Source organism: Myotis myotis, unplaced genomic scaffold, assembly GCF_014108235.1.
Source record: "Myotis myotis isolate mMyoMyo1 unplaced genomic scaffold, mMyoMyo1.p scaffold_m19_p_16, whole genome shotgun sequence".
Classification (NCBI taxonomy): domain Eukaryota; kingdom Metazoa; phylum Chordata; class Mammalia; order Chiroptera; family Vespertilionidae; genus Myotis; species Myotis myotis.
In genome coordinates, this window is record NW_023416320.1 from 10,945,709 (window position 1) to 10,972,115 (window position 26,407).

A 26,407-nucleotide genomic window follows, 5' to 3' on the forward strand; every position below is an offset into this window, starting at 1 on the left:
GAAGATTCATTTCACTATGTGAGCATAAAATTTTCTGAAATAATGAGTTATCCTTGATGAATGATAGGCAGAGCTTGGCAAATAGTCATTGGGGTAAGAAAGGAGGTGATGTGACTAAAATCCTCTGACAGGTGACGGTCAGCCACTGAACAGAGAGGAAAGAGGGAAGGAAGAATACCCAACGTTAAACTAGCAGTTACTGGGTAAGAGTTATTTTAAAAATCCATCTTACATTGTTAAGTCATTAATTTTCAATTGTCTTTAAAGTATGATTTTGTTATGATTACTAATCTTGTGTAGAAGAATATAAATGTTTTATGGGGGAGAGAGTTTTAAGATCTTTTCTAACCCAGAAGAAAGAATAAAGCAAATATTTCACAGATATCCAAATATTGACATCAGAGTAAAACAACAAATGAGTGGAAGAGATAAGACTGACTCTTCTTGTCTGTTTTTTTTTTTTTTTTTAATGTATATTCATATAAATAGCCCCTTTCGGGTAACAGGGTAGTTATCTTCATTCATTTGGTACATATTTACTTCATGCCAGAACCTTGGGATATAAAGGTGAACAAGACCCTTTTACTTCTTAAAAATGAGCTTATAGTTCATTGAGGGAGACATACAGGTGAGCAGATAAAAGTTAGTTAAAATATTGTTGTAAAACAGAAGAGCATAATTTCACATTGAAAGAAACCCTTTACCCAGACCTGGGATTCTGGAAAGGAATACTGGATGTCATGTCCAAGATGAGACATTAATTATGAGCTAGAGGAGAAGCAATTGGTCAGGATTGTGGAAACTAAATTTGTTGATTAGGATTGTGGAAACTAAATTAGTTTTGTGTAACAGTAGTTAGAATGGAATGGGAGAATGGTAAGGGTTAATTCTTGATGTGATCAGCAATTGCCTTCAGATTTTGAAAGGCCTTGAAAGTAAGTTTAAAGATTTTCAACAGAGTATGGATGAGAGCAATAGAAAGTTTGTATCAGATTTATGCTTTAGAAACCAATTTAGGCAGCAGTGAGGATGAGGGTAAAAAATAGGAGGCAGGAAAATTTACAGTGAAAAAATGATAATGTTAATGCAGAGAATTACACAAGTTTGTGGTATTGTGATGTGCTGGAATCAACAGGAGTTGTTGGTCATCTACCTATATAAAAGCCTAAGTGACCATTATGACTGGTATACTGAACAGCTGGTCACCCGATCACTGTGACATGCACTGACCACCAGGGGACAGATGCTCAGTGCAGGAGCTTCTCTCTGGTGGTCAGTGTGCTCCCACAGCCAACCTTCCGTGGCCGGCCAATCTCCCACGGTCCCTGCCCTTGGCCGGCCGGCCAGCCCTGATTGGCCCCTATCAGAGCTGGATGAGACGGCCCTGATCACCGGCCAGGCTGAGGCACCCCACCAATGCATGAATTCGTGCACTGGGCCTCTAGTTTGAATATAATGGGGCTAAGGGAAAGGGAACAGTAGGCAAGCACCCAGTGTTCTGGTTTGGAGAGCTGGGTACACAGTTGGGTGCCTTTCATTGAGACAAGGAACAAGGGAACAAGAAGCACGTTTGAGTCAGGGCAATAGAGGCAATTGTTATAATATTAATTTTTTTCTAGTTCTTCCTCTGTGCCAGGTATCATTCTATGCATATTATTTTTTTTTTACAGTTGATATCTTCAAAAATATCTTTATTGTTGAAAGTATTATTTATGTCCTCTTTTTTCCCCATTGACCTCTCCCATCCTGCCCTACCCAACCCCCACCCGATTTGACTCTAGAACTTAAACTCTTAACCCTTCAACGACTGTAGAGAAATTCAGACCTTAAATAACTGATTATTTTCATTGAATTCTATTTAATTTTTTTATTGGTTGCTGGCTGCGTGCATGAGACTGCTAGAGCCTGGTATATAAAGGTATTTAATACAAGGCACTATTGAGGAGTGTACACATACAGTTAATTCTAAAAACAAGCTTAACCTTACAAACGGTGTAATCGATTGGGAGAAAACTACTTCTATCTGAAAATAGAGGGGGAAGATTTGAATGGAAGAAGGGAGCATTGAGTGATATTAAAAAAGATTCCTCAAAGAAGGATTTATATTTAAACCTGGAATGAGAGAAGACTCCATATGAGCTGAAAATTTTTATTGTTCAAGCATTGCAAATACCTTCACTTGGCTTATGTTGTTTGTTAAATGTTGGGTAATTAGTATTAGTTCAAGACCATATTTCTTTAAATGTATAGTTTGTTAAAATATGTTTAGTATATATTTATGTTAAGGCAGTTTTTCTTCTAAAGTATTTCAGTATGTTCAGATGACTGTTATCAGAAAGTCATATTTATAATTTTTTAATTTTACAATGTGATTGGAAAACTTGTAATTTCTGCTTTTGTTTTCCAAGACTTTTAAAAATTAAAAAAAGTATTGAAATCATTATATTGTATTTAATTTATGTTGTTTAGCTTGGGGTTAATTATTAAGTAGCACTTAATTTTTAGCCTTAGAAAAACAAATGCAGAAGTTAATAAACCTTCCTTTAAAAAATTATTGGATTCATTGTTAACAAAGCATAGCATAAGTAATCCTCAGTCAGCCTGTGAAAGGGACGACTTAACACAACTGTTGATGCATTTGGAGTGAAACATCTTTATCAAGTTAATACCAGAAGCAGTCATGCCCTACTTGAATTACTCATTTATAATAGCTGAACAGCAGCCTGCATGTGGACTTTGAAATCCTGGGAAAATAAGATGCCTGCATACATCCAAATGTTGAAAGCTTCTGCTTCTCAGCAGCTGTAAAATGTTGAGTTGTGTTGTCATCCACTAGGTTTTTGGCCTTCCAGGAGATGTGGTCAGTTTAATTACTGACCAGCTTTATTTGTTACTTTTAATGATTATAACCTCTCAAGTAAGCAAATCTCTGAAGTTTTCAGCATAAAAGATTATACTTAGATATTGTATATTTAAAATTTATAAAATTAAACACATAAACCAAATGATTTTACTTTGCTGAAGTTTATCACATATACTCAGATCAATAAAAATATTTTAGATATAATAATAAAAATTAATTTTACTTTAAGTGAAGTCTAAAATGTGTTGTGTGTTAAGAGTCACATATTTCCATTCTGAGGTAAATTTTATATATTAGTTCCATTTGTGCAAAATTTTTAAATTTTTTCTAAAATACAGGCTGTGGTTAATATTGAGTCACGACTACTTATGAACAAAACAAATTACTTGTAATTTTTGTTTATTTTTGTGCTACTATTTTGATGTCTAGTTCAGAAAAGATTTTTAGAAAATAGGGAGATATGGAACATGTTATACAAAGGAAGAGATGTATCTGTAACTTTGAGGTTGTTACTCTTGAATTCTAACTCTGCTATGGAATCTAGCTAGGCTTTGTATAAATCACTTGATCTCACTTTGTTTCTTAATCTATTAAGTGATTGTAGTATCAGGTGCTGAATATGAATACCTTTGAGTTGCTTCTCCATTGTATAAAGACATCCCTTTAAAGCAGTGGTTCTCAACCTTCCTAATGCCGCGACCCTTTAATACAGTTCCTCATCTTGTGGTGACCCCCAAACATAAAATTATTTTCGTTGCTACTTCATAACTGTGATTTTGCTACTGTTATGAATCGTAATGTAAATATCTGATATGCAGGATGTATTTTCATTGTTACAAATTGAACATAATTAAAGCATAGTGATTAATCACAAAAACAATATGTGATTATATATGTGTTTTCCGATGGTCTTAGGCGACCCTTGTGAAAGGATCGTTCGACCCCCAAAGGGGTAGCGACCCACAGGTTGAGAACCGCTGCTTTAAAGAGTTCAGCATTCATGTCATAAAGCAAGTGAATTTGTTTATTAATACTATTGTTATTTATTACAGTGATTTTCAGGGAGATGACATTAAAATTATTGTAACAAAATTTCTATATTATAACACTATTGAACAGATGGAAGTAAAATTGAGAAAGACAACATGTGACTGGTTAAAAAGTGAGAGATACCATCCTCATTGACAAACAGTTGATCACATAGTTAGAGGCATTATGCTGATGATATACTTAGAAGATTTTACAGGTATTTATAATAACGAAGTATAAAAGAATTATAGAAATATATGAGAGATTATACTTTGCTAATACATATGGTAGTTTTTAACTTATGTAAAAACTTTATGCAAGGATTAATGATATGCCTATGAAAAGCAACTGGAAAAGTATAATGAGAGAAATATATTTTGAAATGCGTTTGTAAAAAGGTTAAGTAATAGATTTTCATGATCAGAAGGGATCTGTTCTGAATTTGAAAGAAAGGAAGAATCTGAGTGGTCATAAATCATGCTAAACTAAAAGCAACAGAACATGTATATATACAGGGTGGGGCAAAACTAGATTTACAGTTGTGGGTATGTGAAACAGTTTATTGTTGTATTATTTATTATTTTCCATATGAACAACTGTATGTATAAGGTAAATATTTATTAATACTTAAAATGGTTTTAGTATTGATTCCCTTGCCTTTTTTGTGACTCTTTTAATTATGTATCCAGATATTACATCGGTACATAACATTTCTGTGCCAGACCAGGTTAAGTATATGAAAAGCATATGTTGTTCTAATACCCATAAATTTTTAATAAACTTGCAGTCATGTTCATAACTTTTTTTGATAACATTTGGAAACTTGTTCAGCTATTTTTGTTTTTAAACTAACAGATGGGTTTTTTTTTATATAAAAAATTATTTGTATGTATTGACTAGGTTTCTTAGGATTTACAAAACAGACATATTACTATGTTCATATTGAATGATATGTAAAATCATGTGCTGATTCATCTTTTTTCCAAAATGAAAATACCCTTTTATATGTTAAACTAGAGGCATGGTGCGCAAAAATTTGTGCACTCGGGTGGGAGGGGGGGTCCCTCAGCCCAGCCTGTGCCCTCTCGCAGTCTGGGACCCCTCGGGAGATAACGACCTGCTGGCTTAGGCCTGCTCCCGGGTGGCAGAGGGCAGGCCCAATCCCTAGGTGCAGCCCCTGGTCGGGCTCAGAGCAGGGCCGATTGGGGAGTTGGGGTGCCGCCCCTGTCATGCACAGACCAGGGCGGTCGGGAGGTTGTGATGCCACCCTCAGTCACGCCCAGGGTAGGGCCGATTGGGGGGTTGGGGCACCGTCCCCTGTCACACTGAAGGCAGGGTCGATGGGGAGGTTGCGGCGCCACCCCCTGTCACGCACAGAGCAGGGCCAATCCGGGGGTTGGGGCACTGCCCCCTGTCACACACAGAGCCGCAGGGCGATCAGGGGGTTGGGGCGCCGCACCCTGTCACACACACAGCCGCAGGGCGATCAGGGGGTTGGGGAGCTCCTCCCCGATCAGGCACAGAGCAGGGCTGATCAGGGGGTTGGGGCTCCTTCCCCTGTCAGGAACAGAGCAGGGTGGAGAGGGAAGTTGTGGCCCCGTCCCCTGTCACACACAGAGCCGCAGGGCAATCAGGGGGTTTGGTTGCTGCCCCCTGTCACGCTGATCCCGGTGCCAGGAGGCCTCGCGGCTCCGCTAATCCCAGTGCTGGGAGGCATATTACCCTTTTACTATATAGGATAGAGGCCTGGTGCATGGGTGGGGCTGGCTGGTTTGCCCTGAAGTGTGTCCTGGATCAGGGTGGGTGTTCCCACTGGGGTGCCTGGCCAGCCTGGGTGAGGGGATGATGGCTGTTTGCAGCTGGTCACACACCATTCAGGGTGGGGGTCCCCACTGGGGTGCATGGCCAGTCTGGGTGAGGGGATGAGGGCTGTTTGCAGCTGGTCACACACCCTTCATGGTGGGGGTCCCCACTGGGGTGCCTGGCCAGCCTGGGTGAGGGGATGATGGCTGTTTGCAGCTGGTCACACACCCTTCAGGGTGGGGGTCCCCACTGCGGTGCCTGGCCAGTCTGGGTGAGGGGCTGAGGGCTGTTTTCAGGCTGGGGGTGACTGAAGCTCCCAACCGCTCCTTTTTTTCTTTCTTTTTTTTTTTTATTGTGGGCCAGCTTTAACTTTGAGGCTTGGCTCCAGCTCTTAGGCCTCCGCTGCTGAAAGTAGGTTTCTGGACTTTGCTTACAATGTTGCTATCCTGCTGGCTGAAGCCTGATGGACTAAAGCAGGTTTCTGGGGTTTTGTTTAGCTTTTATATTTGTTACATAGTTGCTTAGAGTTGCAGCTCAGAGGCCTGCAGCGGCAGGCGGGGAACATTGGAGTCCTCCGTCACTGAAGCAAGCAAGCCTCATGTTAGTTTCAAGCAGCCTGGCTGCCGGCCGCCATCTTGGCTGGGAGTTAATTTGCATATTGCCCTGATCAGCCAGTGGGAAGGGTAGTGGTCGTACGCTAATTACCATGTTTCTCTTTTATTAGATAGGATGCTTAAGGCAGAATTAAAACAACATTATAGAACTATTCTGAATCATCTAAAACACTATGACCTAAAGATTAAATAATGTTAATATTTTCGTAAACATTCTTTCAGATAAATTTTAAATGCTTATGTATGTAAATATACAATCCTACATAAATGATTTCATATCTGCATTCTCTTCTGTACCTTTTTCACTCCCAGTGTTTTAAAGTCATCTTTCAATGCCATTAAATAGAGCTTTTCATCATAATTTTAAAAAAATACATAGTTTTATTTATTTCAGAGCGGAAGGGTGAGGGATAGAGACAGAAACATCTATCTATATATATAATATCCTAAGCTATTGTTACTACTGAACGACCAGTTGACCGGTCGCTATGACATGCACTGAACACTAGGGGGCAGATGCTCAGTGCAGGAGCTGCCCACGTGGTGGCAAATGCGCTCCCACAGCCAACCTCCTGTGGCCCCGGGCTGGCCAACCTTCCATGGTCCCTCCCCACTGCCGGCCGGCCCCAATTGGCCCCGATCAGGACTGGGCGAGATGGCCCCAATCTCCGGCTAGGCCAAGGAACCCCGTTGGTGCACGCATTCATGCACCGGGCCTCTAGTCAATAAGGAGAGAGAATCATTGATCAGCTGCCTCCTGCACACCCTCGACTGAGGATTGAGCCCACAACTGAGGCATGTGCCCAGACTGGGAATTGAACCATGACCTCCTGGTTCACAGGTCCACTCTCAAACACTGTGCCATGCTGGCGGGGCTCATCCTAATTTTAAATCACATTGTAGCACTCATAGCGTCACATAAGATGGCTTTTACTATAGTTCTCTCTACAGTTCCTTTCTTCAACCATCTGTAAGGATTCTCAGTTTAAGGAAGCAGGGCTATTGAAATTTTCTGCTGCACCAAGCCTGCTATCCAGTTATCATTCAAGGGTTTGAAGATACTGAATTTTCTGCCTAGTATTTGACTCATGTGGCCATCAGTTCATACTCTCTGGCCTTATGTGACAGATTAGTACTTTAGTATTTTGATCCTGAATACCAGTGAAAGTTATGCTGAGTAACATGATGAAAAGTTCTTACATTGTTTAAAACCAGTTGAGAAAGAGGAGATAAAGAAACCGTCATTATTCTGGAAAATTGATGCTAGGGACAATGGCCATGTGGTCTTCATATGCTGCAGACTTCCCTGTAACTCGTACTGTGCTTTAACTTATAAGTAGCTGTATTTTCTCTGTAGTAATATCACCATTAAAAGAGTTTAGGTGGCATTAAGAATGAAGGATATTTCAAATATTTTAAAGACTGGTGCATTCTAGGACCAGTGAATCCAAAGGTGAAATGCCAGTGGTAATAAGATGTTGAAGCAGCTGCAGCAATCCTATACGTAGCAGTTCATTAGAGTGCATGTTTCCTGTGTGTGATTACTAAGTACTGAGTGTGGCTCAGTGCCTGGAAAGAAATTTATGCTATAGATAACTCACTGGATCTGCTTTTCCATTTACACCCGTATCTACTTATTTGTTTCTACTTGTAGTTCTCCATCGCCTCCCCACAAATTTTGATGTTTACATAATCATAATTTATTAGAGTAATATTATTTGTAACAGATGGCATAGTATGGTGATTATAACAATAGGATTAAAAATTAGACTGATTCCTGGCTCAACTATCTACTACTGTCTCTGTGATTATTGGCAAATTCCTGGACTCCTTAATAACTTTGTTTTCTCGTTGGTAAGATGGGAATAATAATATCTTTCTCATTGGGTTATCATGAAGATTAACTAAATTCATGTGAGTAAAGCATTTAGAATAAGATTTGGGCAAACAAATGTTAGTTATTGTAAAGGCAAAAATTCATGACAGAACCCCCTAAAACAAAGTAGTCTTTATTTTCTGGTTTATCAGAATTTACTTTCTATTAGAAGATATTCAGGTTTACAGGAATATTAATGAAGTTCATATTTTCTATTAACAAATATTTTTGTTTTAAATGAAAACCAGTTTTTATGAATAAAGCATTGTATCTAGTGACTAAAAGGAGTTGATATGTGCCCAGCATTGGATAAGTTTAGTCAGTTCTATAAAGATAAAATGTTAAATTGTTATCACCTAACTTTTGTAGTGCCAATATTTTCTGTGAGCAGCAAGTGAAATTTTGGTTATCTGTGGAACATTTTTTCTTGCTTAATTCACAGGCACATTAGACTCAGCATTTTCAAATTAATTTCACTCCACACCTGCACTTTGACCCGTATTCTCCATATCCTTGAATAGTGGTATTATCAACCTAGGGATTGTCTAAACTTTTCCTTTCCTTTTTCCTCCCCTTTTTCCTCATCTTTCCTATTTGGGCCGTTGCCAATCCTCTGACTTCTATAAAACTTTTATAAGACAAATACGATTCCTTTACTTCCTTTTAAAGTATTCTTTAATGGCTCCCTCATTGCTTTCTGAATAAAGATCATACTTCTTAGCTGGATATACAGCTCTATCCTAATACCGTTTAGTATTTTCATATGAACACTATTCTCCCACTGTGCGGAACTATTTTCAGTTCCATTGACATGCCATTCTTTACCATTTTCATTTGCAATATAATTTTTCAGTGCAGAGGAAGCTATCTGTTACTTCTGTTGAAAATTAATATGCAAATTTCCTTCCTAGACAAGTTAGGTACCTTTATGTTTCCTTCTCCATTCTGTAACCTCTAGTGAATCTTTTATTAAAACACTTATCAAAAATTATGATTAATTTTTGTTAGTGTTTTCCACTAATTTATGAGAAACTCAAAAACAGAGACTATTTTAAAATTTATCTCGGAATGCTTATCATTTAGTTTTAGGCATATGATTAGTATTCAATAAAGGTTTATTGAATTAATAAATGATTTTGAATGAGAACACATCTTTGGTATCAGTCACGCAGTAAATCTGTTGTTAGTGGGAGATAGTAAAAATTAATTGCTAGTAATAATTCTAAAGAGGCAAAAATAAGGAAATGGGCTGATACCCAAGATTTTGCTCATTTGATAGTAGTAATTCTGCTAGTTTCTTCCTTTTATTTATTTACCACTTTGGCAATAACTCTTGATCTTGTCTACTTTCTTGTTAGTACTGGTCACTGTAAAAAAGTACCCATCACTCAACCTACAGCCTCACAATTTTTAATTTATAACTTATTAATACTTTCTATTTTTGTTTTATCAGTTGACTAGAAATATAAAAGTCGCCCCCCTATATTTTGCATATTCATTGTAATAAATGTAAAAGTGGGTTCATAGAACTTACTTAAGGGCATCTGGCAAATTGGTTAGGAGGACTAGTCCTTAGATGGCATGAAGATAAAGATCTTCATTCACAGGATAAGAGGCCAGAGAATTGTGTGGACAGGATAAATATGTCAAGTAGGGAGCTTTCCCTGAGAGTGAGTAGAGGCTAAGAATCTGAGTATACAGCGGTCAGGATCATGAGGACAGGAGGCAAAAGTGATATTTAGAGTGCTGGAAAGGCTAGTGCGGCAGGGGTTGTGTGTGCATATTGTTTTGGGAATCTGACTTTTAAGTGAGAAAAGAGTGCTGCTTGGAGGAGGCTGGACTTCAGTAGCAATGAATTCCCACTAGAAGTTGATAGAAAAAATAAGTAGTCAAGCACCTTGGCTCTGGTAGTGGGATACTAGTTATGTTTATTTTACTGAAAGGACTGTGTTCAAGACTGTGTGTTTGTTTTTGCCTATGAATGACTTAGTTCAATTTAGGTCTTAACCAAAAGCGGAGACTGATGTTCACATCTATTTACTGAATAAATTCGAGCAGTTTTCTGTGCCATTGGCGGAACAAATTAAACTTTCACTGGTTGAGTGCTTGAGCCTACACGGTATAGTGTGGGAGGATTATGAGCTAGGTTGTCTTATTGGTTTATTGGCAGCAGAAAACTCTTAAACTGAGTTTTCCCATGGAAGAGATATCTTATTTGAAATCCCAGAACTTTTACTAAAAAATTTATGAAGTGGGATGACAGTAAATTACTGAAAAATCATCAAAGCAAGTATGTTATTAAATGACAATTTATTGACTTCATCCCCCAGGCCAGTTTAAAGAAAAGGGAGGGTAAGATTTCAAGCTGCACTTTGAATGCTGTGTGCGGTCTGTTTGAGATATTTTGGTTAAGCTGTGATTAATTAACTCAATTAAATAAGTATTAGTACATGAGTAAAAGTACACACTTAAGGATCTGTCAAAGAGGTAAAATGGGTTCAGTACTGATAAAATTTTGAATCTGAATCTGGTTAAAATTAAAGGGCACACAAAAATTCACCTGTCATCTTTGATCTTTTGATGAAGAGTGGCAATAATTCAGGGTTCATATATGTATTCTGTGTCTTATAGTATATGTATATACCTGTACATATGTATGTATTTGTTTGACTTCAGAGATAATGGAATTAAGTTTAGATTTCCCTTTTTATTGTATTTTTAAAATTTAACTTCTCATTGGTTTGATTCTTTTAAAAATTGTTAGTAATTATTATCCTTAGGCTTTTTCGCTTGTGCAGTTATATAATTTCACTGACACATGTAAAAGTGAAGAAAGATTTTGAAACTTTCCATTTTGCTTTAACCATTCCTTAATAAAGAGGTGCTTCCAGTTTATGAACAAGAAAGTACAGTTCCCTAGCTTGAACTTTCTCCCCCTCTTTTTATAACCCCTGACTATTGAGATACTTAGTCACTTTTGGTCAGTTCCCTAAGCATAATTTCATTTGTTTTCTTTACTTCTGAAAGCACTATATGCTGATTTATTGATTATTAAATTTGCAATTTTTCATATTTTAATATCTCTGAAATTAGGAGTCCTTGTATAATCAGTAATATCTTATACTTGCTGATGGCTGAGTTGAGGTCGGCCAGAGAGGATATCTGCCTGCTTTTGCTGCTCGTTTTGTAGCACTACCACTTGAGACTGCTATAAGTTAAACTGCCTGCTTGAGAAGTTTTTGGACTTCATTGGTAGTGGATTCAGTCTGCAAATTTATATGAATATCAGCATGTGGTTCAAATTCCCAAAGATTTACTTTTGTCTCTCTACCCAATGGGAAGCCCAAGTCAAACAACTATTTTTCTGCTTAGTGGCTTTATTTCTTATTTCCTGTTGCACTGGTAGCTTTGATGTGTTAAATTTATGCCGGACTTTCTTATCAGACTGGCCTCTTGGAATTTTTTTTTTTTTTTTTTTTTGCAGTGATACAGTAAGTATTGCCCAGTCTTGTAATTAGTGTCTTATCTTATATATAATGAAATGTAGGGGCAGTGATGTAACGAAAAAGCAACGGCATGAAGGCAACAGGAAATGGTACATAGCCTTGGACCTACTTCACAGGAGACCCTGTACTGTCATCTTTTGTGGCTGAAAGTGGTAATGACTTCCTCTGCGATATTGCTTGCCATATTTATAAGCAAGGCTTTATTTTACTATTATCGCAGATCTGGCAATCCAGCATAGTGCTGAATCTGTGTAATCATTTAGTAAAAGGTCTCGAGAAGATGAATCATTTAATCATTATAACCAATGGCATCTTAGTCTTATCAGGTGAGACGTATTGGAGGGCTTATTTACGATTAATGATTTGCAAAGGGACAAGAATTATACAACTCATTTTTTAAAAAAAACCTTTGTCATGAACCTAGGTTTTCATACCAAGGTACTGTAAAATCTATACATACTAGAGGAAATCTATTTCTTATAAATAAATATGTTTCCAAACAACTATTCTATTTTGTGTTAGGAAAAGTAGGGAATCCTTGGAAAATTTAATTAACATTTTAAACTTTGACTTAGTTTTCAAACTAAGCTAATGCCATTGTATGCCAGCTCTAATTTACTGCCTATGCAAATTAAACATTCTTTTTATATTGGGTGGGAATGATATTGGGTCTGTATAATCAGTCAAAAAATTATTATGAGGGTAAAGCATTTAAAAAATAGCTTATATATTGGATTATTCAGTTCATGAGCATATTGATATTTAATAAGAATGCTGTGGAATCAATTATTCTCTGAACAGACATTCATCGTACACTTACTGAGGAGAATGGCTAAATAAAAGAGATATTGATAAATGCATTCAATAAAGAGAGATAGTGATAAAAATAGAGCCTCTGTATGATATTTCTAAGTTTCGCCTGTCCTGCACAGTAGATCTCATTTTAAGACAGAGAAAAAAATAAACCAATTTAAATTATAGAACAAGGAGCTTTCATTCAATATAAGGAAAGGTTCTGAAATTGAGAGTAATTTATATGAAAGTTTTTATGAGTAGAATTGAATCTTATAATTGGGACAGTTTTTATTTTTTTTTATTATTATTATTATTATTATTATTATTATTATTATTATTTTGCTTTTCTCCTGCATCTTTATTTTATTTTTTCCCTTTATTGATTAAGATATTACAAATGTGTCCTTATTTTATTATATTACTTTAAGGCTAAGGATATATAGCCTTGTTAGCTTCACAATTAGGGGCAAAATGATAATAGTATGGTGATTCTCAATCCTATCAAATCTAATGGTCCTTTACTGTCTTGATATTAAATTCATAGTTAATCTTTTTAAAGCTGATAACTTATAATCAGTATAATGCAATGATCATATTAAGGGAGAAATAATAGGGAAGTAATTTATTGTAGAAATATATATTTCAGTGATTAGAGTATAACTACACTAGAAGACATAATGAACTCTCAGGTAAGACATTTAGCCTGCCACTTGTTTTATATTGGGACAATTACAAATCTTGCCTCCCTAAATGTTTGATAAATTTGCAGTGTACATATTCAAATGGAAAGCCATGAGTGATGTCATTCTGTGGAATTCTAAACCTTGTCAAATTCTCAGTGATTCATAATTTTCTCCAATATTCCTGGTAGTTCTGGAACTTCTGGGGTTAATTAAAGGTGGGTAAAAACCACTGTATGTTTAGGTGTAAAATGGAGTTAGAGACTAGATTCAAATAATTTATAAGAAGATTTCCTCTCACATGAATGTCTGGCAGGATATTTGGAAATAGTATAGAATGCAGGACCATTCTTTGGTAGGTAGGACTTCTTTGAGCATTGAACAGCTTTAATGTTCTTTGTTGAAGCCTAATGTCAGTAATGTCTCCTAATTATTGTGACAACCAGAAACACTAATTTCCAGAAATGCCCCTAGAGGGTGGTACAATCCTCATATAGATTCCACTGGTTGTAGAACAAAAAGCACAAGCTACAGGCAAGAGTCAATCTTAGATTTGCTCCTAAGATCTTCTACTTAACTCCTGTTGACTTTGTGATGTTGGGCAAGGTAGTTAACCTTTAGTAACCGTGGTGTCCTTTCTAGAAAACTGGGAAAATAATATCTTATAGAGTTGTTAAACGGGTAAAATATTATAATGTATTTTAAGTACCTGACATGTGCTTTGTGTCTCTTATCTATTTTCCAGTAGTAGTAGCAATTAATAAGTACTTATTTACTCTTATTATTATTTAACTCCATTGTATCACTCAATACTAAAAGCATGTGAGGATGTGATTGCTTATAATGCGTACCAGTGCTGTCATTTGACTTGCTATCTTTGTCCTGTTATTTGACTTGTTTAACTTTCATATTAGTTTAAACCATTTACTAATAGACTAAGATGGCATAGTTACTTCTGGCATTTTTATTTATTTTCTTTTTACATTGACTTTAATTTTTAGAGCAGTTCTAGGTTCACAGCAAAATTGAGCACAATATATAAAAAGCTGTCATATACTATGTCCCCACACATGCACAATCTTCTTCCCCATTAACAGCACCTGTCATCACATTGTACACTTGTTACAATTGATAAACCTACATTAACACAACATTACCACTGAGAGGCCATAGTTCCTATTTTGTTTCACTTGGTATTGTGCATTACATGGGTTCTGACAAAAGTAGAATGACGTAGAGACACCAATGTAGTGTAATATGGAGTAGTTTCACTGCCCTAAAAATCGTCGTGCTTTCCTATTAATACCCTCCCTTTCTACTCTTTGGCAGCCACTAATCTTTTTACTGCCACTATAGTTTTGCCTTTTCCAGAATATGATTGGAAGCATACAGTATGTAACCTTTCAATTTGACTTCTTTCACTTAATAATGTAGCTTTAAGTTTCCTCTATGTCTTTTCATGGCTTAATAGCTCATTTCTTCTTCTTTTTTTTTGAATTTAAATTCTTTATTGTTTCAAGTATTACATGAGTCTCCTTTCCCCTCCATTGATCTCTCCCCAGCCACTTCCATCCTTCACCCCCCTACTGTCTGTGTCCATTGGTTATGCTCATACGCATGCATACAAGTCCTTTGGTTGATCTCTCACCTCCTTGCCTCCGGTTTTCCCTCATAGGTTGGACAGTTTGTTTGATGCTTCTATGTCTCTGGTTCTATTTTTGTTCATCAGTTTGTGTTGTAATAAGATTAATTAAAATGTTGGAAGGGACCTTTAGTTTTTGTTTTAAATTGCCATCCAACTTATTTAAGAGGAAACATTTAACCGGTAAATGCTGCTGTACCTTTTATAGAATGGTGAAGCTTACAACTTGTGAGGTTTTCATCAAATAAATGTTCATTTAAATTTTAGCTCATATGAATTTTTGATGATAATTAAAAACACAAGTTTTTAAAGCAGTCAATTTGCTTTCATATTTACAGTGTGAAAAAGCTAAAATTTTCTGTTCCTCCCCTCCTCCCAGGTCACCTTTGGGTCAGGTATTGCTGCTTTTGCAAATCTGCCTGTCCTTGATCTTTGGTTACTCAGAGTTTAAGTTTGATTTTGAGCCCCCGGGTGCTGAAATTTTCTAAACTAAACACATGTTTAGCATTCATCTGATTTAACCAATTATCTTCTTTAAATAAACGTCAGTTATTTCTACATGAAAAGTAACTATTGTTAGTTACAGGCTCTGTTAACTAACAAAGTCTAATTCTGGAGCATTCTATAAAATTACTGAAAAAACCTATCTGATATTGCACACTGGATCAGAGGGTTTTAGCTTCTTTTAAAAACTGAAGATTCTTGTATGTACAATGTTATGAATCAGCTTAAATAATTATGATAGATTACTATATCAGATAGTGACTATGTCTCCCCTTTACCCCCGTAAAAAGTTATAAAAAATTAACATCCATTCTCTGTTATTCCAGGTGAACTTTTGATTCATATCAGGTAAACTTTTGCTGAGACAGTGAAATACAGTTTCCATTTGAATAGCATTTATAATTTGACTTTATTTGCAAATAACATTTAGAAAATTCTTGATTTCTGAGAGAGGGAGACAGAGAGAGAGGATTTGTTCTTTCACTTACTTATGCATTCATTGGTCGATTCTTTTAAGTGCCCTGACTGAGGATCAAAGCTGCAACCTTGGCGTATTAGAATGACACTCTAAGCAACTGAACTACCCAGCCAGAACCATTTTGTTTTCTTTAGTAAAGGTTAAGGACTGTTTATTTAAATCTAATTATGTAAGCTATGTGATATGGTATATAAGATTGAATTATTAAATTAAGGTTTCTACTAGATCATTAATATTTTCATTTAGTTAAAGATAGAAGCTTATTTCTGTTTAGGGATTCTGTTTTGTGAGGTTCTGAGAACCCAAGAAGACTATGCTGCTACGCTTTATGTTGCTCTGGTTGTGTGATATTATTTTGCATATGAAACTCTCTAAAACTTAAGAGAACAGAAGAGGAAAATAAGAGTAAATTTTTAATTTGAGGATTGGTAATAGTCTAATGTGAACAATGATTACATTATTTGAATTTTTAATATTAATTGACTTTATTTTAAATTTGTTTTGCTGATTAGAGTGAGAGCATGAATGCTCATCTAATTGTTGATTTGGTCCTTGAATATGAGTGCAATCCACATGTCTGTGTCAAAGATTTTTCTATTTTTTACTGGAGGTGAGAAGCATAAATATGCAAAGACTTAGCTATTAGAAGAGTCCTGTGTTGATTCCTTTTCCTATTCTTTTTGTTATCTTCCTTCACAAAGAATTTGGAGAAATTGGAATTGATTCAAAGAAAAGGAATAATAATTCTTAGGCAGGAAATGAGGACATGTGGAAAACATGTAGCAGCTCTTAGACATTTAAACAAATATTTTTATTGATTTCAGAGAGGGAGAGGGAGACAGAGATAGAAACATCTATGATAAGAGAATCATTGATCGGCTGCCTCCTGCAGCCCCCCTACTGGAGAACGAGCCCACAACTCAGGCATGTGCCCTTGACCAGAATTGAACCCGGGACCCTTCAGTCCACAGGCCAAAGGTCTGTCCACTGAGCCAAATCGGCTAGGGCCTCTTAGACATTTTTGTCTTACTTCCATGATAGTTCACTGTGATGTGTGGTATCCTCAGCAAGGGTCCTATACGAGGTCACAAAGGCCATTAGTGTGACCTATACAAATACATTTTTCTATCTGAAAACTATAGAAGAGAATCAGAGTATGAATTACTTCCCTTTGGAAAATTAGTGTTGGATAGTGAGAATTTGACCTACTCTCATGTCAATTCCTGATGATACACATTATTTGGTTTGGAGCCCTCACCTTTCTTACCTAGTTTTAGGCCTGAAAAAGCGATCATCCTCTCCTGGTCCTCATGGCAGTTCTGACAAGGCTAAAATGTCCGGTACTTAATAGTTGCCCAATAAAATATTTAATGAGGGGAGTCTTAGCCAACTAATTCCAGTCCAGAGTAGAATGTAGGTTTCATGTTTTGCTGGGGATTTCTGTTTATTTTATCTGCTTGAGAGTAGTTACAGTCCAGTGGGAAGCTTCTTAGAAGGTCTGTAACATGGTCAACAGAAGAATGTTAAGATATATTTGAGCATGGGCTTTTTGACTTAAAATACTTGCTTCGTAGATAGTTATTTAACATGGCTTAATAATTGTCACGAGAGCCAAATACTAGCAATGACAATGATCATCATCTTAAAGGCTTGGCTCATTCATATTCCATTGTTCCTATTGAGGAAAGGAAAAAGGAGTGCAGGTAGATATGTTTAGTAGGTGCATCTTCACTTATGTATGTAACACAAACTTTCCCTTTCTCTCTTTCATACTCTACCTGACTTTCTTAACTCCTTGACTGTATATGCTGAGCTTAGATTCCTTATGATCTCTTTATAGATTGTGGACAGCTTGACCAGCATCTCTTACTAAAATTGGTATTTAATAAATTAAAAAAATAAAAATAAAATTGGTATTTTAAAAAAATCTCCAAAAGGAAGCGGGAAGGAACAATTATTGAACATTTGCTATTATTATTATTGAACATTTATTATTATTACTATTTCAGGCGCTATGCTTGCTGCTTTTGTCTTACATCTTTTTAAAATCAGAATAGTGCAGTGAACAATTATTTGCTTCATTTTTACATTGAGAAAACAGGTTTAGAGAGATTATTGACCATCACAGACACATAATTAATACATGGCAGAGCCAGGATTTGAACCAATATGTTTATATCTACAGAGCTCTCTAATATATATCATACTATCTGAAATCAGCTATTTGAATGATTGAAATGGTTGTAATAGTTAAATATAACTTTATATAATTATAAACGCAATAAAAACTGAGCTAGGCTTCCAGATACACATGAAATCATACTGTTCTCCCCATAGGTTGTTGTTCTAAATACTCAGCCTGTGTTCTGATTAATCTTGATTGTGTTGGGATGTAAAATTTTGCCTTTATTTGACTTGCAACCTGCTTTATAGAGTTGGTGATTTATTGAATATCTTGGAAGCAAGTTCTTGACAGGCAGTATTTTAAGGTGAAATTGCTGTGTGAGGATTTTGTTAACCTGACATTTTGTGGTTTCGCCTCATAAAACTGGCAAAGGACTCCCAGTGTGGAATGTTAATGGGGTGAAGTAATGAATGCAGGCTGGGATACAAGCGGCCAGACATGAGCAATCCTATAGTTCATACTCCATGATTCTTGGGGGAGGTCTTGGTAGACAGTAGCTTTAGTAACAGATAAAAGCAGTAGGAGATCTTTTTAACTCAGCAGTTGATCAAATTCTTGATCTGAAATTCAGGCTTAGCAGCCAAATAGGGGGATGAACATGGGAAAGTAATTAAAGTGAAGCAAGTACAATCCCTCATGATAATTTTCACTTTCTCAAGCTCTTGAAGTAAATAATTATTTAATACCTATTTCCTCTAACCAAATCTTAGCCTGTTTCTTCCATTCAGCTTTCAAGTACTGCCTATTTCATTTGTATATCTCAGTCTGTCAATAAGATAACTAATTTAATTAGTGTTAGTTGTGCAGATTTTATCCCACTGGTCCAAAGTGATAGATGATGCTCTTCTTCAAATAGCTTTATTTTTAAGCTGTGCTCTACAGACCCAAAGGTTTCCTAGAGTTGCCATTGGGATGGGGCTCTGAACCCTCATTTCTAGATTCCATAAAAGCTCCTCTTCTGTTTTTTTCGGGATGATGGTTGGACTACCCTGTAAGATTTTGTTTGAAATAAAAAAAAAGAGTTCTGCTCCTAAGAAAGTTTTAAACCACGTGTTCAGCTACTATTTAATTTAAAAGGGCATTAGTTTAAAACGTTTTTTGTGATTATGTATGACAAGTGGTGGAGCACAAGGGTATGGATTACCTTGAATCTTTTATTCCTAAGAAGAAGAATGATTGTTTATAGTTTGAGGGGAAATTTGAGACTTGTTGCCATAATATAATCAGATTTGTAGGATTATCTCTAGTTGCAGAGATTATAAAAGGTTTTAAAAATAATTGTTAGATTTTTACATTTAATTAAAGGCTTTCCCCTTCTGTTAGATAAGCTATTAAGATATCTTTTAAGCCCTAGCTGGTTTCATTCAATGGTTAGAGCATCAGCCCGTGGGTTTGACTCCAGTCAAGGGCAGGAACCTTGGTTGCAGGCTCTAGGTCAGAGTATTTGTGGGAGGCAACCAATTGATGTGTCACTCTCTCTCTGCCTCTCCCCCAACCCCCTCTTCTACTCTCTCTAAAAACCAATGGAAAAAATATTCTCGGTGATGATTAACAACAACAAAAAAATGTTAGATTAAACCTGAAACACTTCTATTAACTACTCTCAGTTTTATTTAGGTCCTGAACATGTAATCTAGTATTGTTATTTTCAAAAGGCTAATGACATATTTTAATCTATGCTCTCCTTTTCTACTTACGTAAGTGGTGAACAGGACTTACATTTTTAAAACAGATTCTTTAAAATTTATCCCTTTACTTTTTATCTTCACTTCTTATACTTTAGATTGTCAACATTAATCATAGAATGGTTTGGATAGTTTGAATGTTCTTTTGCTAATTTTGCTTTCTTCATTCATTCCTTTTGTATAAATTGCCAGTGATTTTTATGGCTGAAACCCCACAGTGATTACTATCAAATTAAATTAGTTGTCTATCAAATGAAATTGAAATGTTTCAGCCTTTGCAACTGCTTCCACACTATCTAATGTAGCTAGACAAACCAGTTTATTTTTATGCTTCCTTCGTTCTTCAAAATATTTCCTTCTAGGCTAAAAGGTATTGACACTTCAACCTACCTTTCAAAGGATGAAAGGTTTTGCAAAATATATTACTAAGATCAACCTTAACAGAGTAATTCTAATCTATGTGTATATATAGCTCAGGTAAAATCTCAATCAAAATAAATCTGGTATCTCAGGGGAAAGTTATGATTGAGTTCTCTTAATGGCATTATTTTACATGATTAGCAAGGACCTAATCAAGATATTAGCTCCTTGTAGAGAAAAGATCACTTTTGGTAGAAAACAGGTCTATCAATTTTCAAGTATCAGCCAGTTTCTTATTTGGGTCTTTGTAAAAATTCCTATCAATTCTTACAATACTTTCAATATTATTCCTCTGTATCTACTTTTCAAATATTAAACCATGCGTTCTTTCAAAGGTCTTCACTATCTCAATGAAAATAATATCTAATTTGTTTGGATTTTTTTGCCACCATTAAATTTATTACCTCATGTATTTCTTGGCTTTAGTTCTGTTTCTTGAATGAGTAAAGGGGGATATGATTGCCCTGATAAGCTTGGACCTAGAGTGGGCGTTGCACTAGCTTCTGGGTTCCTGAATAAAGGTGGGATTCTCTTCAGAAGGAAGAAGAGGAGAGCGGCTGCTGGAGAGGAACCAGTCGGATGCTCTCTATAGGGATTGCTGGTTATATAGAACCTTTTCTTCACTTCCTCAAATTTCTTTTAAGAAATTGTCATATTCCATATTAAAAGTTCTTAGTTGGTTTGGACTTTTTTTTTTATTGTGTCCCCTGCCATGGCATAATACCAGTACTGAATCTTTTTACTTTGATTTTGATATATGTTGTACTTCACATATGAATTAAGAGGAAGATGATATAGATATGTTTTAATGATTGGCTGATAAATTTATATCTTCTGTAAAAGTAGTAGGCCCCTGGAGAAATAAGCCAGAAGAAAAATGTCAGGACTGTGTTTATTTCAGATTTCCTCCCCTTAATGTGAAAGAGTCATGACAGACTTTTTTTTTTAAAATATATTTTATTGATTTTTTTACAGAGAGGTAGGGAGAGGGATAGAGAGTTAGAAACATCGATGAGAGAGAAACATCGACCAGCTGCCTCCTGCACACCTCCTACTGAGGATGTGCCTGCAACCAAGGTACATGCCCTTGACTGGAATCGAATCTGGGATGTTTCAGTCCACAGGCCGACACTCTATCCACTGAGCCAAACCAGTTAGGGCATGACAGACTTTTTAAAAAGTGTGATGGTTAGACTGTTTGAAGTAGGGTCTTACAGTATATCTATACTAATAAAAGAGAAACATGCAAATTGGTGTAACTCCGCTACTCCCACCAGCCAATTAGAGCAACTATGCAAATTAACCCAACAAAGATGGCAGTTAATTTGCATATGCAGGCACGGAGCAAAGACTGAAGACTTTGGCTGGAGTGAGGACTGAAGACTGAAGAGGCTTGGCTTCTCTGCTGCGGCTGGACCAAAGGCCTGGGTCCTGGGTGCCGGAGGAAAACCGGTGCCGGCAGCCAGGGGAAGGAAGGCCTATTGCGCAATGGGCTTCTAGTATATATATTAAATGACAGGTTAACAAAATTCTCAAACAGCAATTTCATCTTAAAATATTGCCTGACATGGATTTGCTTCCAAGATATTCAGTGAATCGCTAACTCTATAAAGCAATCAAATACAGGCAAAAATCTGCAACAGAGCACAATCAAGATTAATCTGAACAAGTGAGAAGCAAGAGGACAGTGATAGGCAGTCGGCATACTTAGCATAGGATGCAAGAGGGACAGACCACGCCCCTGCACCCTGCACCAAGCAGTGTTTACATGTTCGTTTCTCTCCCCACACCCTGACAAGTGACTGATTTACTGTCTTTATTTAATGTGTCTTACAAATTCTACCTATGTTTCATAAGCTGTTTGCTTACACATTTTGTGAGTTCTACCTATATCTCATGAGATATTAGTTACTTTATTATCTATGGTTAATGTTAATTACCAGTTTTATCCATCCTCTTTTTCTTAATTTATACTGTAATTGAGTATTAAACAATACATAAAAGTGCAACCTTGCAGAAATTCTGTATCAGTCAAGTTTTAATCAGAGAAGCAGATCACTAGGAGGTGTGTGTGTGTGTATGTATGTATGTGTACGTGTATATATATGATTTATTACAAAGATTTCTTCATACGTCATTGTGGGAACTATTTAAACTGTCTGTGGAAGGTATTTGGTGCTACTACATGTAATCAGCAAAGCAGAATGCCAAGAAGGGATGATAGACATGACGTAAGGGGAAACTAGGACAAATGGGAACCTATGAGGACTAGTGGAACCTGATGTCTCACTGTTTCCCACGTTGATGGTATAGATATCTTGTGAGAAAATACAGCATCCTTCACCACATAGCTAACAATGAATAATGCCCCCAGCCAGGGACTCGGAGGAGTTGGATGAGAAGATTTGGCAAAAACTGGAGTTGCTATGGGGCTGGTACCTATGCCAACTAGGTGGGCCAGCAGATAAGCACTAACATGCGTGAATGGCAGTAACCTCATGCCACACTGACATTCTGAGTGTGAACAGAATATGGCTGCTACTGTGCTTCCGCCTTCCATGTCTTACCAAAAATATCATCTGTAGGCAGTGCTACCGGAGCTGTCTGGAGAAGAGAATGAAATAAGCCAGACTGAGAAAGATAAATATCACATGATCTCACTTATCTGTGGAGTCTAATGAACAAAATGAATTGACCAACAAAATAAGACCCGAAGCAGGTGTTACTATGTACCAGACACCATTTCATGTTTTTCATATATATTAGATTATTTAAATGTAGAAACTATCCTATGTGGTATGCCTACTCCCCCCCCCCCCCCCCCATCTCCCCTTCAATAGGTGAGAAAACAGTGGCACATAGAGGCTAATTAATGTACCTGAGGCCAAACTATAACTAGTCAGTTATGGATAAAAGTGTTCAATCTCAGGAGATTTAATAGCAGTGCTCATGCTTTTAAACGGATATAAACCCAAACAAAGGAGGGCTGCAGCAGTGAGGATTGCTTGGTACAGCATTCTGCCAAGTAAACCCTAGTGGTCATTTTTAGGTAGTGCAGGGCCTTTGAGGGAGGGAGAGAAGAAAGTAAAAAATAAACCTCCCAGTAGAATGGCATTTTGTAAGGTGGTAAGTTCACTGCAAAGGATTTAATACCACTGCCATTTTACTTAATTAGTTATTTACCTAACAGGGTAGGTTGCTCATCAACTATCTTATTTTGTCACGTGGAATACTCTTTGGCTTACCATATATGTCTAGAAGTACAAGTTCAACTTTGAGAAGTTCGGCTTAGGATGATTTCTAAGGTTCCAGTCAGTTTTGCTGTTTGTGGTTAATAGGATTTTTCTGCTTGCGAAATATTACCTTACCATTTTTATGTGAAATATATTGAGTGAAATTTTAATTTTTGTCATATTTGGAGAGGTCTAAAACCCTGTATTTTAGTTTTGGACATACTATTCAAAACATCATTCATTTCAATAAATATTACTTAAGCAGCTACTGTGAATTAGAACCAATGCTATTTCCAAGCATGTACTTTAGTAAAATGAATAATTTTGAAAAGAGATTGTTTTAAGGTAATCTGGATGGACTGTGTGGTCTATATATCTTGTTTGACAATGCTGATGAAAATTTTATGTCCACCTTTTTATCTTGACATCCAGAGAAGAGTGTTAGTGGTTCAAGGAAATCCAACTAGCCTCAGGGGAAAAACCCTGTTTGTTCCAGATTATAAACAAAATAGATCTTTTTACAATGTCACTGCCACTTTTAGTTTTGAAGCAACTTATTTCTTTCTGAGCCATCAACTGCTGTGGATTTTATTCAGTATAACCACTAAGCCAGTGATCTTTGTTTTTCGGTTTGGTGCTTTGATTTCCCTCTGGGATTTTAGTAAACAGTGTCTTTCTTATCATTTTGATTTTAATAACCAACTGTAACACAAAAATTCTAATGTCAAATAATTTACTAACCTTCAGTGTTTCTTTACAGCAAAAAAATTTGAAGTTGTTTTACTGATATTTTGGACCAGATAATTCTTTTTTGTTGTTGGAGACTGTCTTGTACATTTTAGGGTGTTTTGCAGCATCCCTAATCTATACTCTGTGGATATCACCAGTATCTTCCAAGTTTTAACAACCAAACATATTTCCAGGCAGTGTCAAGAAAATGAGAACCACGTCTTTTTTTTTTTTTTTAAACTTTTTTTTTTTAAAATATATTTTATTGATTTTTTACAGAGAGGAAGGGAGAGAGATAGAGAGTTAGAAACACCGATGAGAGAGAAACACCGATCAGCTGCCTCCTGCACACTCCCCACTGGGGATGTGCCCGCAACCCAGGTACATGCCCTCGACCGGAATCGAACCCGGGACCCTCCAGTCCGCAGGCCGACGCTCTATCCACTGAGCCAAACCGGTTTCGGCAAGAGAACCACTTCTTTAGCATGTATGTTTTATCCTGTATTTTATATAAAGCCATTATAAATACCTATTTAGAACTGTTTGTTTGGGATTTGGAGGTTATCATGCTACCTTCAAATTATATTGCAGAGCTACAGTAATCAAAACAGCATGGTATTGGCAGAGAAGCAGACACACAGAACAATGGAACAAAATAGAGAGCACAGTTATAAAACCACATGTATATGGACAGATAATTTTCGACAAAGGAGCCAGAAACACACAATGGAGTAAAGATAGTCTCTTCAATAAATGATGCTGGGAAAACTGGAAAGCCACATGCAAATGAATGAAACTGAATTTCAGTTTGTCCCAGGTACAAAAATTAATTCAAAATGGATCAAAGACCTAAATATAAGACCCAAAAAATAAGTTATATAGAAGAAAATATAGGTACCAAACTCATGGACCTTTGTCATAGAGAACATTTTTTGAACTTGACCCCAAAGGCATGGGAAGTAAAGGCAAAAATATATGAATGGGACTATATCAGACTAAAAAGCTGCTGCACAGCAAAAGAAACTGACAACAAAACAAAGAGGCAGCCAACCAGATGGGAGATGACTTTTGCAAATAGTCATAAAGAGAGGAGATTAAGGATAATATTTAGGTTTCTAGTTGCAAAGCTAATAAAAATTTTAAAATGGTTATCTAGAGAGGTAGGTTAGCAAAAAAGATGAAATCACTTGGAGAGTGTTTTCAAAGTGAAATTATATGTAGGGGTAAAATGTGGGTGAATCAGCAGATTATATTTTGAATGCTTTTTAAGAATTACTTATCTTGAAATTAAGTTTTGTTGTTTAGTAGTTCTGTTCATGTTCAAATATATTCAATTTTAAAGTATTTTTTCAAATTATGAAATATTTCAGTATTTTTTTGGGGGGGGGAGAAGAAGAACTATGATAATGGTAAAAGTAAAATAAAAAGCAAAAGTTCCCTTCTCAACTTTTCCCAGGGAGACATTCACTATTTCTTAAGATTTATTCTATTAGAAAACTAGATTCTTTATTAGAAAGTACTATTGTAAAATAAGGCCATTTGCCAACTAAGGATTCCTAAATATATTCATGCTCTTGTTTATTCTAATGTTTATCCTACAGTATTTGTAGCCTTTGGTTAGGTTTCTCTGTCTTGAGTTAATCAACCCCTTTCACTCATTTATCCCTTTTTCAGCATCCTGATCAGGTTACTCCTTTGCTTCAGAACCCTCTATGGATGCCTATTGCCTGCAAGATTTAAGTTTAAATTTAATTACCTTAAGAGTGGACTCGACTCACTGATTTACTTTCACTTTTTTTTTTTAAAATCCTCATCCAAGGATATGTTTTTATTGATTTTGAGAGAGAGAGAGAGAGACAGAGAGAGAGAGAGAGACATATCAATGTGAGAGAGAAACATGGATCAGTTGCCCCAAACCAGGGATCAAACCCTAAACCCAAGCATGTGCCCTGGCCAGGTATCAAACCTGTAAACTTTTGGTGCATGGGAGAATGCTCCAAGAAACTGAAGGGCAGGGCTACTGTCACCTTCTTTTTTTTTTTTTTTTTAATATATTTTTTAATATATTTTATTGATTTTTTTACAGAGAGGAAGGGAGAGAGACAGAGAGTCAGAAACATCGATGGGAGAGAAACATCGATCAGCCACCTCCTGCACATCTCCCACTGGGGACGTGCCCGCAACCCAGGTACATGCCCTTGACCGGAATCGAACCTGGGACCCTTTAGTCCGCAGGCCGACGCTCTATCCACTGAGCCAAACCGGTTTCGGCTACTTTCACCTTCTTGACCAGTTTATATTTATTCCTTTTCTTATTCCTGAACCGTGTGTGTGTGTGTGTGTGTGTGTGTGTGTGTGTGTGTGT

The 26,407-nt window shown here is 36.5% G+C and overlaps 1 protein-coding gene across 20 annotated transcripts in view; it reads left to right on the forward strand.

Annotated features, from left to right (window-relative positions):
* VPS13B (vacuolar protein sorting 13 homolog B) overlaps positions 1 to 26,407 on the forward strand; it is a 613,015-nt gene that overhangs the window by 168,264 nt on the left and 418,344 nt on the right. The window contains exons 20-21 of one of the 20 annotated variants that reach the window (XR_004972427.1): positions 11,733 to 11,843; positions 13,256 to 13,384. The exons of the other annotated variants lie outside the window; for them this stretch is intronic. The gene's annotated coding sequence lies outside the window, so the exon portion shown is untranslated. Of the gene's footprint in view, positions 1 to 11,732; positions 11,844 to 13,255; positions 13,385 to 26,407 lie in introns of those variants that run through there. 20 annotated transcript variants of the gene reach the window in all.